The sequence below is a fragment of the Muntiacus reevesi genome, chromosome 1 (assembly GCF_963930625.1).
Source record: "Muntiacus reevesi chromosome 1, mMunRee1.1, whole genome shotgun sequence".
Lineage (NCBI taxonomy): Eukaryota > Metazoa > Chordata > Mammalia > Artiodactyla > Cervidae > Muntiacus > Muntiacus reevesi.
In genome coordinates this window covers 75,955,949-75,971,152 of record NC_089249.1, presented here as the reverse complement: position 1 = coordinate 75,971,152, position 15,204 = coordinate 75,955,949, and the positions used below count along the sequence as shown (strand labels likewise).

The 15,204-nt window shown below is 39.3% G+C and overlaps 1 long non-coding RNA gene across 1 annotated transcript in view; it reads left to right on the top strand.

Moving 5' to 3' along the window:
• Positions 1-9,890: 9,890 nt before the first annotated feature.
• The window catches only part of LOC136144027 (uncharacterized), a 123,260-nt gene continuing 117,946 nt past the window's right edge, over positions 9,891-15,204 (top strand). Inside the window, exon 1 of the long non-coding RNA XR_010658460.1 lies at positions 9,891-9,964. This is a non-coding gene — a long non-coding RNA (uncharacterized lncRNA). The remainder of the gene's footprint in view (positions 9,965-15,204) is intronic.

Here is a 15,204-nt window from a genome sequence, read left to right as displayed (position 1 = left end):
CCCTGCAAAAGGGCTGTTGGATGTGATAATCGCCTTGGTGTCATAATCATGGAACTGGGCACAGGTTTCTGAGACTGAGATTCAAGATCCACTCTGTGTATGTGTGTGACTCAGAAGAAGCATTGCAGGAGGACCAGAGGAACCATGATGATGTCAGTGGGACAGAGCAGAATTAAGACCAGTATCAAGAAGGCATGGACCAACTGAAACACGGGAGCTGTGATCATCCTGGGCTTTACCAGTTTCCTCTGCACCTACACTTGTGCTTATCAAATCTAATCACTGTTAGTTCTGTCCAACCGCCTCTTTCCGAACAAGCAACAGTATTAACTAGGAAAATTTATATCTGAGGCCCGTGTAGTACTGGGAACTTTAGGGGAATCCATAAACAATACGTGTCAGCAGCATTGGTTCCATGTGGGATCTTTTTGTTTATTCTTTCGTCAGTAAGTCATGTCCTACTCTTTGTGACCTGATGGACTGTAGCATGCAGGGCTTCCCTATCCTTCACTATCTCATGGAGATTGTTCAAAGTCATGTCCATTGAGTTGCGATGTCATACAACCATCTCACCCTCTTTTGTCCCCTTCTCCTCTTGCCCTCAATGTCTCCTAGCATCAGGGTCTTTTACAATGTGTCAGTTTTTCCATTAGGTTGCCATATTATTGGAGCTTCAACTTCCGCATCGGTCCTTCCAATGAATTCTCAGGACTGATTTCTTTTAGGATTGACTGGTTTGATCTTGCAGTCCAGGGGACTCTCAAGCATCTTCTCCAGTACCACAGTTTGAAAGCATTAATTCTTTTTTTCTCCCTCAGCCTATTCTTGGCTCACAAGGTAAACCTGTGATGCAGGAGACCTGGGTTCAATCCCTGGGTTGTGAAGATCCCCTGCAGTAGGAAATGTCAATCCACTCCAGTACTCTTGCCTGGAAGATTCCATGGATGGAGGAGCCTAGGAGGCTGCCGTCTATGGGGTCGCAAAGAGTTGGACACGACTGAGCAACTTCACTTCACTTCACAGCCTTCTTTATGGTCCAAATCTCACATCCATACATAACTGTTGGTAAAATCATATCTTGACTATGCAGTTCTTTCTGTGAAAGTGATATCTCTTCTTTTTAATATGCTGTCTAGTTTGGTTATAGCTTTTCTTCCAAGAAGTAGGCATCTTGTAATTTCATGGCTGCAGTCACCATCTGCACTTATTTTGGAGCCCAAGAAAATAAAATCTGTCACTGTCTCCACTTTCCCCAACCTATTTGCCATGAAGTGATGGGACTGGATTGCATGGTCATAGTTTTTTGTATGTTGAATTTTAATCTAGCTTTTTAACTCTCATTAGGGGACTTTAGTTCCTCTTCTCTTTCTGCCATTAGAATGGTATCATCTACATATTTGAACTTGTTGATATTTCTCCCAGCAATATTGACTCCAGACAGTGTTTTAAAAAGTAGAGACATCACTTTGTGACATAGGTCCATATAGTCAAAGCTATGGTTTCTCCAGTAGTCATATATGGATGTGAGACTTTGACCATAGAGAAGGCTGAGCACCAAAGAATTGATGCTTTTGAACTGTGGTACTGGATAAGACTCTTGAGAATCCTTTGATCTCGAGGAGATCAAACCAGTCAATCTCAATGATAATCAACACTGAATACACTCTGGAAGAACTGATGCTGTAGCTGAAGCTCCAATAATTTGGACACCTGATGAGAGCAGCTGACTCTTTGGAAAAGACCCTGATACTGAGAAAGATTGAAGGTAGAAGGAGAAGAGGGTGACAGAGGATGATGTGGTTGAATGGCATCACCGATTCAATGGCCATGAACTTTGGCAAAGTCTGGTAGATGGTGGTGAACAGGAAACCTGGAGTGCTGCAATCCATGGGGTTGCGACGAATCAGACATGACTTGGTGACTGAACAACAACAAAATAATGATAACAAGGTTGAAGATCATTTCCTGTGTGTTAACCATTTGCATGCCTTATTTGAATTAATTCATTTCTCTCTCTGAGTCCCTCTCGTCATGCTTTATTCCCACCACAACAATAGAGCTGCTTTTGTTCAAGTGACTAGGAAACTACATTAAACTATCATTAAATCTAATAGTCAGCCTGTTTCATCTCCCTTCAATCTCAGCAGCAATGGAGCTCTCTTTGCTTGAATCCCTGCATCACCTTGCATTCAACAATCACAATGATTTCTCTCACACTCAGTGATAGATTCCTAGTTGCCTTGACTAGTTTCTTTCTCATTTCTTCAATCTCTAAATTCTGGAATATACCAGGGGTCAGACACAGACCATCCATGTAATTTTTCTTCACTATCTCTACTCATTATTTTCTTATGTTATGGCCATGTACTAATCCCTGAACCTGTGACTATGTAAACTTACGAGGCAAAAATGTCCTACAGATGTGATCAAGGTCAAGGTCCTTGAGATTGGGAGATTATTCTAAATTATCCAGATGGTTCTATTTTAATCATGGAAGTTCACAAAAGTGGAAGAATAAGAGGTAGAAAAGTGAGTCAGAGAGATACGAGATGAGAATGTGACATGCTATTTCTGTCTTTGAAGATGGAGTAAGAGGGACAGAAGTTCAGAACATGTGGTGGTCTCTAGGAGCTAAGAAAGCCTACAACCGAATGAAAATGAAACGTCAGTCTTACAGCTGCCAAGAACTGAATTCAGGCAATAACAGGAATATGTATACATGGGACCAATTTATGTTGATATATAGAAAAACCCATCACAATATTGTAAAGTAATTATCCTCCAAAAAAATAAATTAATTAGTTAAAAAATTACCTCACAAAAGTTTGATACAGTTAAGAAAATCAACAAGTAGAAAATGGATTCTCCTGCTGAGACTCTAGAAAGGATTCTAGTTTGTGTATACCTCAATTTAATGCGAATGAGACTCCATATTTCTGATTTTCAAAGCTGTGAGATAATAGTTTTGTGTTAACACTGAGGAAACCAGATCTGAAAGAGACACGTGCACCCCAATGTTCATCGCAGCACTGTTTATAATAGCTAGGACATGGAAGCAACCTAGATGCCCATCAGCAGATGAATGGATAAGGAAGTTGTGGTACATATACACCACGGAATATTACTCAGCCGTTAAAAAGAATTCATTTGAATCAGTTCTAATGAGATGGATGAAACTGGAGCCCATTATACAGAGTGAAGTAAGCCAGAAAGATAAAGAACATTACAGCATACTAACACATATATATGGAATTTAGAAAGATGGTAACGATAACCCTATATGCAAAACAGAAAAAGAGACACAGAAGTACAGCACAGACTTTTGAACTCTGTGGGAGAAGGCGAGGGTGGGATGTTTCGAAAGAACAGCATGTATATTATCTATGGTGAAACAGATCACCAGCCCAGGTGGGATGCATGAGATAAGTGCTCGGGCCTGGTGCACTAGGGAGACCCATAGGAATTGGGTGGAGAGGGAGGTGGGAGGGGGGATCGGGATGGGGAATACGTGTAACTCTATGACTGATTCATATCAATGTATGACAAAACCCACTGAAATGTGAAGTAATTAGCCTCCAACTAATAAAAAAAATAAAAATAAAAATTAAAAAAAATAGTTTTGTGTTAAGCAACTATATTTGTAGTGATTTTTTTATGGCAGTAATAGAAAACCAATATAGATGTCATACCATCTCATGATTTTAAACATAATGACTGCTCCAAAAATTCTGGTCTGGATTTCTCCAAGGTACTCCACTTTGGAGAGTACAATAAATATGCAACTGTTTACTTGACATCTCCACTTAGATGTATAATAGACATCCCCAAGTTTACATGTCTTTGTTTATGCAGTTTTCCAATCCCGATAAATGCCGCCTTCATACTTCCATTTTTTTGCCACATAACTTTTCTGTTATGTTACTGATTTTCTCATAACCCACATTCTATCAGCAAATACTGTTATCTTTTCTATCTATCAATATATCTAATCTATCATCTATTTTTCTGTCATCTATCTATATTGGTAATATGACTATGTCTTACCACATATCTGATCCCAAATGGCCACTAATATTTACCTGGAGTAGTTTAGTAGCCTAAGAGTCTCCATGTTTCTGTACCCCTTTAAGTTTATTTTCAAATGGCATTCAGATAGTCTTTCTAATAATTTACATCATATAGGTGACTGAGTTTAACAGCACCTATTGGCACCAGCCCAGGTTGGATGCATGAGACAAGTGCTCAGAGCTGGTGCACTGGGAAGACCCAGAGGGATGGGATGGGGAGGGAGGCGGGAGGGGGTATCGGGATGGGGAACACATGTAAATCCATGGCTGATTCATGTCAATGTATGGCAAAAACCACTACAATATTGTAAAGTAATTAGACTCCAAATAATAAAAATAAATGAAAAAAAAATATATTCACACACATTTATGTGGGGCACAAGGGAATACAAAACTTGATATGAAGATGTTGATAGTGGTTAACTTCTGGGTCTGTTTCTTTTTCTGTATTATAATATTTTCCAAAATACCTGATAGAAAAACATCATTCATTTAAATTTTTGAACATGGGATTGACATGACCAGAGCTGATCTTAAAAATAGTAAAGCCACATACACCCTAAGAGGAAGTTTATCATCCTATAAACTAGTTGTTATAGACTGAATTATGTCCCGTCAAAATTCATATGTTGAGGCCCTGAAAGTGAAAGTGAAATTGAAGTCGCTCAGTTGTGTCTGACTCTTTGCGACCCCATGGACTGTAGCTTATCAGGCTCCTTTGTCCATGGGATTATCCAGGCAAGAATACTGGAGTGGGTTACCATTTCCTAAACCCTACTATGACTGGACTTTGAGATATAGCCTTTATGGAGTTAGTTAAAGTTCAATGAGGTTGTAGGGAGGAGACTAATTTGATAGAACTTATGAGAAGAGAAAGAGTTCTCTCTCTGCCCTGACAGAGAAAAGATCATATGAGGTCACTCTGAGAAGGTGTTGTCCTTAAGCCTAGGAGAGGGGCATCACCAGAAACCAGCTTTTACTGCACCTTGATCTTGGATTGTGAGCTTTCAGAAAATGAGAAAATAAATTTTTTTTCTTTTTTTTTCATTTATTTTTATTAGTTGGAGGCTAATTACTTTACAATATTGTAGTGGTTTTTGCCATACCTTGACATGAATCAGCCATGAATTTACATGTATTCCCCATCCCGATCCTCCCTCCCACCTCCCTCTCTACCGTGGGTTTTCCCAGTGCACCAGGCCTGAGCACTTGTCTCATGCATCCAACCTGGGCTGGTGCCCTGTTTCATGCTAGATAATATACATGTTTCGATGCTGATCTCTTGAAACATCCCACCCTCGCCTTCTCCCACAGAATCCAAAAGTCTGTTCTGCACATCTGTGTCTTTTTTTCTGTTTTGCATATAGGGTTATCGTTACCATCTTTCTAAATTCCATATATATGTGTTAGTATACATATTGGTCTTTATCTTTCTCAACATCATTCATTATAAGAGAAATGCAAATAAAACCACAATGAGGTACCATTACACGCCAGTCAGGATAGCTGCTATCCAAAAGTCTTTAAGCAATAAATGCTGGAGAGGGTGTGGAGAAAAGGGAGCCCTCTTACACTGTTGGTGGGAATGCAAACTAGTACAGCCGCTATGGAGAACAGTGTGGAGATTTCTTAAAAAACTGGAAATAGAACTGCCATATGACCCAGTAATCTCACTTCTGGGCATACACACCGAGAAAATAAATTTATATTATGTAAGTCATTCAGTCTGTAATCTTCTACTACAGCATCCAGAGAATACTAACATATAAGTTCAAGCATTTATTCTCATGTCTTTATCTTTTACTTTCTATTGTGTTCAAATGACTCCTTCAGGGTTTTTATTGAAATCACCCATAAAACATACTTAGATCTCTCTAGACACTAAAAGTAGTAATAGAAACTAATATAGATGAACATTTTGTTCTAAGTGATGCCAATGCAAATCCTTTCATTGCTTACAACTCTGGCTATTCTTCAGATCACCTACAGAGCTTTCAAAAACACAATTGCCTGAGACCCCTACCCAAAATACAAATTATCTTTATCTAAAAGAAATAATCTGAATAGATTCTGAAGCATAGTGGGTGTTAAGAACTGAAAATTTTTGGTCTAGATGGTGTCTTCAGAAAGTTCAAATGGGAAGACAAAGAGGTTGAGAGTTTGCCTTCCAAGATGATGCTTACCATGTGCTCAGCACAAAGTGTAGTGTATCAGTTGAGTGGCGGAATGATTGAATGATGAAGCTCCTCGAATTGGCATTATTTGCATGTGTTCACCAAGGTTCAGAATCTGACCCTTTGGCTCAGGCTGAGTCCAGAAACTCCATCTCATCATTTGCCCAAAAAACATTTACTTGGAGATGAAAAATCTAGATAACAAACGACATCAGATGCTGACACGTAAAACCAGGTTCCTTATTTATAAATTAACAGTAAAAATGATACTTGTCAACTGAGTTGGATATTTGTCTTAGGGCATCCTTTTCTGAAAAAAGGCCACATGAGACACCAAGGCCCCACTGAGCTGCCTGGGGAGCCCTGAATTAGGGCAGGTGAGCAGATGCTGTTGGCATGGATGCCAATGGCCTTCTCATCTGAGCTCTCCATCCCTGTGGAAGGACTTTTCTTCCCAGGGCATGAGATTCTCCTGCCAGCCCAACTATGCACTTCATTTGTCTCTGTCCCTTATCTCTGTTTATGCTACTTTTCTTATTAATCATCTCTTTGATTGATTAATATATTCTTTAATCATGTCCATATGTGAGATGAAGGCTTGCTCTGATCTGAAAGAGAATCTCTATACCTCTCATGTAATACAGGTATTTGGTATTTTGTTTAAGTTTTAAACAAGAAGAACATGAAAAACAAAGACCCTGAAAACTCTCACCAGCCCTATTTACTTATTTCTGAGTTCTTAGTAGAGAGGACGGGAAGAGAGAGAAAAGACATCTTCTTACTATACCACATAGCTCCAGCTCAACCACAAATCTGAATTTTCACAGAGATTCCACAATATGTGGTGAACTGGTTAATGAACCCTGTGACTCTCAAGTTTGGGGTGTTCACCTCCTTTATACCTTAGCCTTTCAGTTAATTTCTTCTCATATTTAAAACTGCAAAGTGAAGTTAAAATTCACCTCTCTGAAACAAATGCTTTATGAATTAATTTTTAATTAAAGTACCCAACTTTTTTTCTTATTTAAGATAAAAATTCCTTTTTGTTAACAGATGCACTAATAATTTTACTTACTGCAGTTAAGATTGACTTGGGATTCAAGTTAAAATATCAAGTTTCAGGAATAACCCTTAGCCACTGTTGAGCAACATTATTAGCTGTAATAAGCCAGTATTATCATCCATAATTGTGTATGTCTTTTACTAAATTCATTGTGTATGTCTCTTATGTGTATTTGGTTAAAAAATACTCAGATTCCAAAATAAATTATACTTACTGCTTCAGTTATCAAAGGAGAATAGAGAAGACTGGGGACTATGACAGCTTTAGTTTCATGAGGAGGGGCTTTCCCAGTCAGTGATCACATATAATATATCAAATTCAAGACAACACCAAAAGCTTGTGATGGACCAGTTAGCCTGCCTTTTAAGAGGTCATAAATTGGGACCTCCTTGGTGGTCCAGTGATTAAGAATCCTCCGTGCAATGCTGGGACACAGGTTCAACCCCTGGTCAGGGAACTAGGATCTCACATACCACAGAAAAACTAAGCCTGAGTCCTGCAACTAGACAGCCTGCACCTAGGGAGACTGTGAGCCACAAAGAAAGAGCCAAAAAGAAAAGAGCCACAAGGAGAGATCCTCTGTGCAGCAAGAGGTCACGTTAAAACCTTTGGGTAGTACACTGAGTAATGATTCCAAATTTGGTTAGCCTTTAAAATGAGTAAATTTCAGTATCATGAAACAACAGGGAAAATACAGCTAAAGATTCAATATCAAATGAGTTGAACCTAGAGATTTCTTTAATGTTACACACTTAAAATTCCATGAAGGATATTTACTCAACTTGAATTTAAAATAACTAAAAGAGTTACAAAATGTGAGTCATTCAGTATGTCATTTTAGTTCTAAAGATATTTAGGAAATTAATAAACTCATTAATTTATCTAAAATAAAAAAAAAACAACTGCAAAGTACAACACAATAACAATAGAACCCTAAGAGAATGTCATCTATTAAATGAAAAATTTCATGATGGGCAATTTCTGGAAAAATATAAATGACTGAAATTTAGTTATGTGTGTACATAAATCTCAGAAAATCAACACAGAAATTATTGTAAAATTTCTAATTATGTATTTCTCCTTTGAGGGCATAAGGGCCAAATTCTATCAGCAGTGAATTCCTTCAAATCTTTATAGAGGGGATAACTTTTATGCCAACAAACACACCTTAAAAGTTGGCAGATGATAGAAATCATTCATTTATGAGGCTTAAAACTTGACAAAGCACAGAAAGAAACCCCCAACCCATTTCTCAAGGTTGTTTGGGCACCTCTGACTTTCCTGCTTCTGATGAAAACCTCTTCTTGTAAACTAAACTTTCAATTTCCTAGGGAGCCTGAGGAGGAGAAAGCTTTTCACCAGTCTCATCCATAGTAATGGGAGTAAGAATAGAGTTCTGATCTCTATTGGGTAGAAACAAGAGGAGGAAGAAACAGGCTTCCAGATGATGGATTCTGGACTGGCCACTCTCCCTGCAGTAGACTGGCTCAATGCCAGGGACTCTGCTTCACTTGATGGTTATGGGGAAAATGCGATTTAGGGATCACAATTATCTCTACTTTGGTAGAGAGAGTTTCTTATTCTAAGGATGTCTCATTGGAAGCTGGGCTTCACTGATGGGTCAGATGGTAGAGAATCTGCCTGCAATACAAGAGACCTAGGTTTGATCCCTGGCTAGGGAAGATCCCCCAGAGAAGGGAATGGCAAGGATTCTTGCCTGGAAAATTCCATGGATAGAGCAGCCTGATGGGCTATAATTCACGGGGCTGCAAAGAGTTGGACATGTCTGAACCTTTCATTGGAAGTAATCTCACCGTGGATTTCTACCCCATCCCCATCCATCTACCCCATCGTGTGCCTTATAACTACCCATAAACTGACTGAACCTATGGCTATATTTTACCAGTTATGGGAGCTCACTGTGTCCCAAAGCATCTATTTCATTTTTGCATGACTCTGACTATAGAAAGACTATAGAGAGATCACCTATAATATTTAAGATGTCCTCTAATATTTAAGTCAAAACCTATCTCCCTCTATCTTCATCCTCTGACAATAGTTTCTGTCTTGAGTTTTCTCATTACAAATAGGATTCCTTGTCAACTCAATGGCCCTTCAAATGGGTTTTTGAGCAGAGATAAACATCAGGGCCCAGTAGAGCTATTACTTCTTCTTAAAAATCCCTACTTACTCCCAATTCAATGGTTTCTTGGGGTACACAGTGACCTTTACAGTCTTTCAAATTACATTTGGCATCAGGCAAAGGCCTGAAGGGATTGGCTTTCACATTTCCTGGTGATAGTGAGCACCACCGCTCCCACAATCCCCTGGAAAAGAAGTGTGCTCTGAAGTGGCTGGCATCACCTGCCTGGACATTTCTTGATCCTAACAGATTTCTAGGATTCATTGGGGGTGGTTTTCTTGTCCCTTAGGTTCTCACCATGCAGCTGGGGCTGGTGTTGGACTGTCCCTGAGGTTGGCTCATAGTCAGGACCCAAAAGTTGGGTCTGGTCCCAGGTCATTCTCTTCTCCAGCTCCTTGGGGTGAATTTTGCTTTTCCAGGTGAGGTTCAGGTTCTCTGTGGCTCTGTTTGTATCAGCCTATCATGATGGACTGTGAAAATAGAATCTGTGGAATGGATTTGAGTTCTGTGGTAGCGGGTAACAAATGGATATTAGTAGGTGAATGGGCCAGGCACCTTTTTATTAGAGTGCATATAGTGAAAACATGATACTATATGTTGGAAGGACTGATGCTGAATCTCCAATACTTTGGCTACCTGATGTAAAGAGTCAACTCATCAGAAAAGACCCTGATGCTGGTAAAGTTAGAGGGCAGGAGGAAAAGCGGGTGGTAGAGGACGAGATGGTTAGATAGCATTACCGACTCAGTGGACATTGGTCCAGGAGATAGTGAAGGACAGGGGAGCCTGGCTGCAGTCCATGGAGTTGCCAAGAGCTGGGCTTGCCTTAACAAAGGAACAAAAGCAGCAATAACACTGATGGTGAGCACACGTCATACTATGTTAGTCCTAACCACAGATGTGTAACACCAAGGATGGAGAGCTGGGTCAGCTATGCACTTAGGTGATAATGAATGTAGGTTAGTCAACTGTAACAACTATGCGACTCAGATTGGGGACTTTGGTACTGGGAGAGGCTATGGATGTGTGGAGGGAAGAGATATGAGGGAACTCTTCCTACCTTCTGTTGAGTTTTTCTGTGACCTTAAAAACCTAAAAGTACTCAAAACCAGAGTTTACAATAAATCTATACAAGGTCCATATAAACAAGAAACTATTAGAAGATATATATATATATATATGAAAACATTTGTATATATTTTTGAGAAAACTAGAAAAAGTGACTATAACACTTATTTCACAGGATGATTTTGAAGATTTAGACAAGTTCTTCCAACTGTCTCATACAGTACCTAAAACAGAACAGAGTGGGTACTTCAAGAACATTTTTTGAATATATGATGAAAGTTATTTGCTACCATTAAAAACAGAAACAATCACAAAACAGTTTGAGAACATCAGACAAGGCTTCTTTTGTGCTGAGGTTTAAAAAAGTTTAATTTTGTTGCTGTTATATTCTGAACCTTTAAGCCTGTTGGTAGGTAATAGGGAATAAGTCTACATCTATTCTTAGTATCTTTTTCAAGGAGTAGGAAGACAAGATGGGTACCACTACTGTATTCTATATTGTCTTTTTTACAGAGTTTTCTGATTCTATTTTCTCAGCAATTCTATAAATGTTTATAGCAACTAAATTTCCTCTTTGGATCAGCAACATTTCACTTATTTTTGCACTGTAGAGCATATTGCCCTTCTATTATCTTATTTAGTTTCAGAAAGCCCTGCTAGGAAGGCAGGACATTTCACAGATGAAGCAACAGAAGTTTGGAGAGTGAAAATATTTTACCCAATGTTATGTAATGAGAAAGGCATTCAGAATATCAGTTTTGGAGAAGGTCAGGTGGCTAAAGTCTCTTGGTTTCCCCAACCGTGCATATCCCCTGCCCGTACCATGCAAACAGGTGAAATCACCAGTTGACCTCCACACATGTCACCTTAACAAGACCCACAGCCTTTGGGAAGTAAAGTAAAATCTCTTGGGAAAGTTGCTTCACAAGTAGAATATGCAAGTTAGTGTCTGAAAAGTGGTTTGCGACTCTTAAGATCTCAAACATACTGAAGGCATAAAAAGTAGGACTGGACACAAGGAAAAAAATAATTTATCTGGAGAAAGTTATATTGTGATTCCCTTGCTCCCCTCTGTGGGTTCCCAAAAGCTATGAGCTGGTGAGACTGAGCTTTAATGAGACTACTCAGAGAGTTTGATGTGTCTCTTGTCCTTTGAGGATGCACTGGACAGGTGGCTGACTCACACCTGAGAAAGCCAAAGGGAGAGATGCCTTGGGACAGCCCACACTGCCTCCTGGAGTGAGATCTGTGTCCTCTGAGCTTTCCTTTTCTCCTCTCAGGCATGTTCTGCCACATGATCCTCCCAGAACTTTATTCCTCCTGTAGGAATCCATGAGAATGTCTGAATCTCCCTATTGTCATGTAAACGTTGATGGGAACTTGGAGTCCTTCTGAGGATTTTCTTCTGCCTAGATGTACCATGCCTTGATTCCTATCCATGAGGACTTCCTTGGAGATGGCACTACCATCCCAGATGAATTATGAGAGGCAACTCGGCTCCTTCTTCTGCAGTGAGCGTGTGTGCTTGCTGAGCTGCTTCAGTCGTGTCCTACTCTTTGCAACCCTATGGCCTGGAGCCTACCAGGCTCCTCTGTCCATGGGATTCTCCAGGCAACAATACTGGAGTGTGTTGCCATGCCCTCCTCCAGGGACATTCCTGACCCAGGGATCGAACCCACGTCCTTATGCCTCCCACACTGGCAGGCAGGTTCTTCACCACTAGCAGAAGCTGGGAAGCCTCTGCTGCAGTGCTCCTTCTTAACCCCTTTGGAGTTTCTATCATCGGGCTTGTTTCACATGTCAGCCCCACAGGTTGCCTGGCATCTTTTTAGTTTGTTATAAATAAACAGAGGACTTCCTGGAGATGGAATTACATCTCAGAGTAATTATGAGAGGCACCACAGAAGCTCCTTCTTCTGCTATGTTCCTTCTTAACCTGTTTGGAAATTTTATCGCGTGGGTTGTTACACTTCTCAGTCCTCGAGCTTTCCTGGCATCTTTTCAGTTTGTTATTAGTACTTAAAAAAATTTTTTTTTTCTCTGAATCTACAATCCTTGGATTTGGAAAACAAATCTTTTTTTTAATCAATAAAATATAGTCTTTCATATTTTGAAGTTAAAAAATGAACATGGAATTGCACCTTTGGTGGAGCTCTAGCTTTCACCTTAAGCATGGTTGCTTCTGCCCCATGTGTTGGAGGGTGTGTGTAGGAAGGATTCCAAGAGTGGAAAAATACTTTAGAATTTTCCAGAGAAGAAGACACACAATCTGACTCGGGAGAAGGAGACACACAAACTGACTTGGGAGTTCCTTCTCAAACTCTGACTATACAAAAATGCTTGATAACTATATAATGAAAAGTTTTAGTTAGGTAACAACAGTGATTTATTAAACTAAGTGTTTTAATTGCATAAGCAAGGTTCAGGAAACTCCAGTTACAGAAACAAGAGAGATTTAAGTGTTAAAGTGGTGCATGAGATTTAAACTTCTCATACCCCATGGAGTTGTCAGAAACGTATCTGTCCCTTAGAGGCTAGTGTTATATGCTCTTAAGTGTGACTTTGACCTTTAGGGGCATTCCACAAGGCCAGATAAAAGCTGGAGTAAATACAGGGTGAGAAAATACCTGCCTCATAGGAAATTGGCTTGAGGGCTGCCACTTGCATTGTATGGGAGCAATCTGTGAGAAATTTGTGAGAAACTGGCACCCAAGCCTGCACATATATGTAATTGTGAGTGTGATTTCTCACTATGCTCTAAAACTCAAAAACAATACCATAAAATAGAGCTTACAGGGCTTTGGCAGGAGCAAAGAGCAAACAAACCAGTAAGGCAACTTCCATATCAAGTCACGTGTTTGGATTCTTATAGGGAACAATTGCTACTGTGTGTATGACAACAGTAGAACATTACTAGTTTGTTAGGAAATGCATATCCCTCTGAGACAGAGTCAACAGAGGCCACCAACAGGATACCACAGTCTGAAAAACACAGTTAACTGAGAAAGCTGCAACTGAGAACTTCAGAGAACTATGTTTATACTTTTCAAAAGATACAGAAATGAAATACAGAATATAATATATTTCTAATTATAATACAATATATAATACTGTATTATATATATACAAAAATATAATACAAAATGAAAAAATGTTTGAAGAAAAAACAAAGAGGAAGGGATTAGAAAGGAAAATTTAAAGCAAAATAATAAGTAAATGGGGCTTCCTTTGTAGCTCAGTAGGTAAAGACTCTGGCTGCAATGCAGGAGACCTGGGTTCAATCCCTGGAGATCCCCTGGAGAAAGAATTGGCAACCCACTCCAGCATTCTTTCCTGGAGAATCCCATGGATGGAGGAGCCTGGTAGATTCCTTTTGGGGTCCTTTAATGGACCAGAACCTGGTGGTATGGAGTCGACGATAAGAAAGTAAAAGAGAGAAAGAGAGAGACACAAAAAAAGACCCGGGGACCTAAGCTCTAATGGAGCAAAGGTGCTTTAATGATTTTTCTATGAGTATATATATGCTGTGGTAAAAGAAACTTCTTTCAGGAGTGATAGAGATCAGAAAACCAAACCTACAGCAACCGTTACCAAGGGAACAGGGGTAATGTTAGTCACAAGGTCAGGAGACAATCCATATCTCAAGAAAGGGGAAGGAGACTAAGCAGTTTTGTCCTAAAGAGAATGTTTACTAAAGGAGACCCAAGCCTGCCTCACACAATGACCTCAGTCCCTGGGAGTAGTGTGCTGTTCCGCTTGAAGAGGGACAAAGGACTCATGAGAGACAGCACGTAGGAATCCTCCCGTCAAACATTCCCTGACAATTCCCGCTTATTTATTTATAATATTTGTAAGAAGAGTTCTGACCATCAGATTTTGTTTAGTTTTGACAATCTTTGCATGAATGCAACGGTAGACAACAAATATAACTGTTAAGACAATCACCAAAATTATAGTTCTAGACCCAATGCTATGAGTAAGGCTTTGAAACCGTGGGTCTAGCCCAGATAATTGATCAGCCAATTGTTTAGCTAAAGTTCCCATACTAGTGGAAGAGGGCAGATTATTAGAAAAGGTTTCATATATTTCTTTTTTGTAATAACTGTACATTCAGAAAGGCACTATCATATATGTTTTGTAAATGAAACTTGATTTGTTTCCAGTTTTAGCCACTATTATAGAAATGAACAGCAGTATCATGAAATTGAGTAGAATTTCAATCACATTTTAGCATCATCTGGTTTTGTACATCTGTTCATTGATCTCTAACCCATTTGATGTCTGTTCTCAGTTCCTGTATTTCTTTTTAAATATCCTCATCTATTTGAGCCTGAGTGGCCCACATAGTATGAGCATTTTTAGTCCAGTTTTGGATAAAATTATGTGTTTGAATTGAGGTTTGTAAAGTAATGCTAGTGATGGCAGCAATGGCCCAAATAGTTATTAATCCTATAATGCCAAAAATCAGCCATCCAATGAATCGTTTAGATTGCTATAGTAATTTAGTAAATAATTGGGAAGCAAGTCTAGCCTTGGGACCTTCTTCCCAGAGCCATTGAAGATTTATTGGTAAGCATAGATTACGTTGAGATCAAAGAATCAAAAGGGAGTCAATTTTTTAAGGAAATAGAGGAGTGAAGACAAGTATATAATTTACAATTAATGCAAGTTACAGAACGTAAAGTTTTA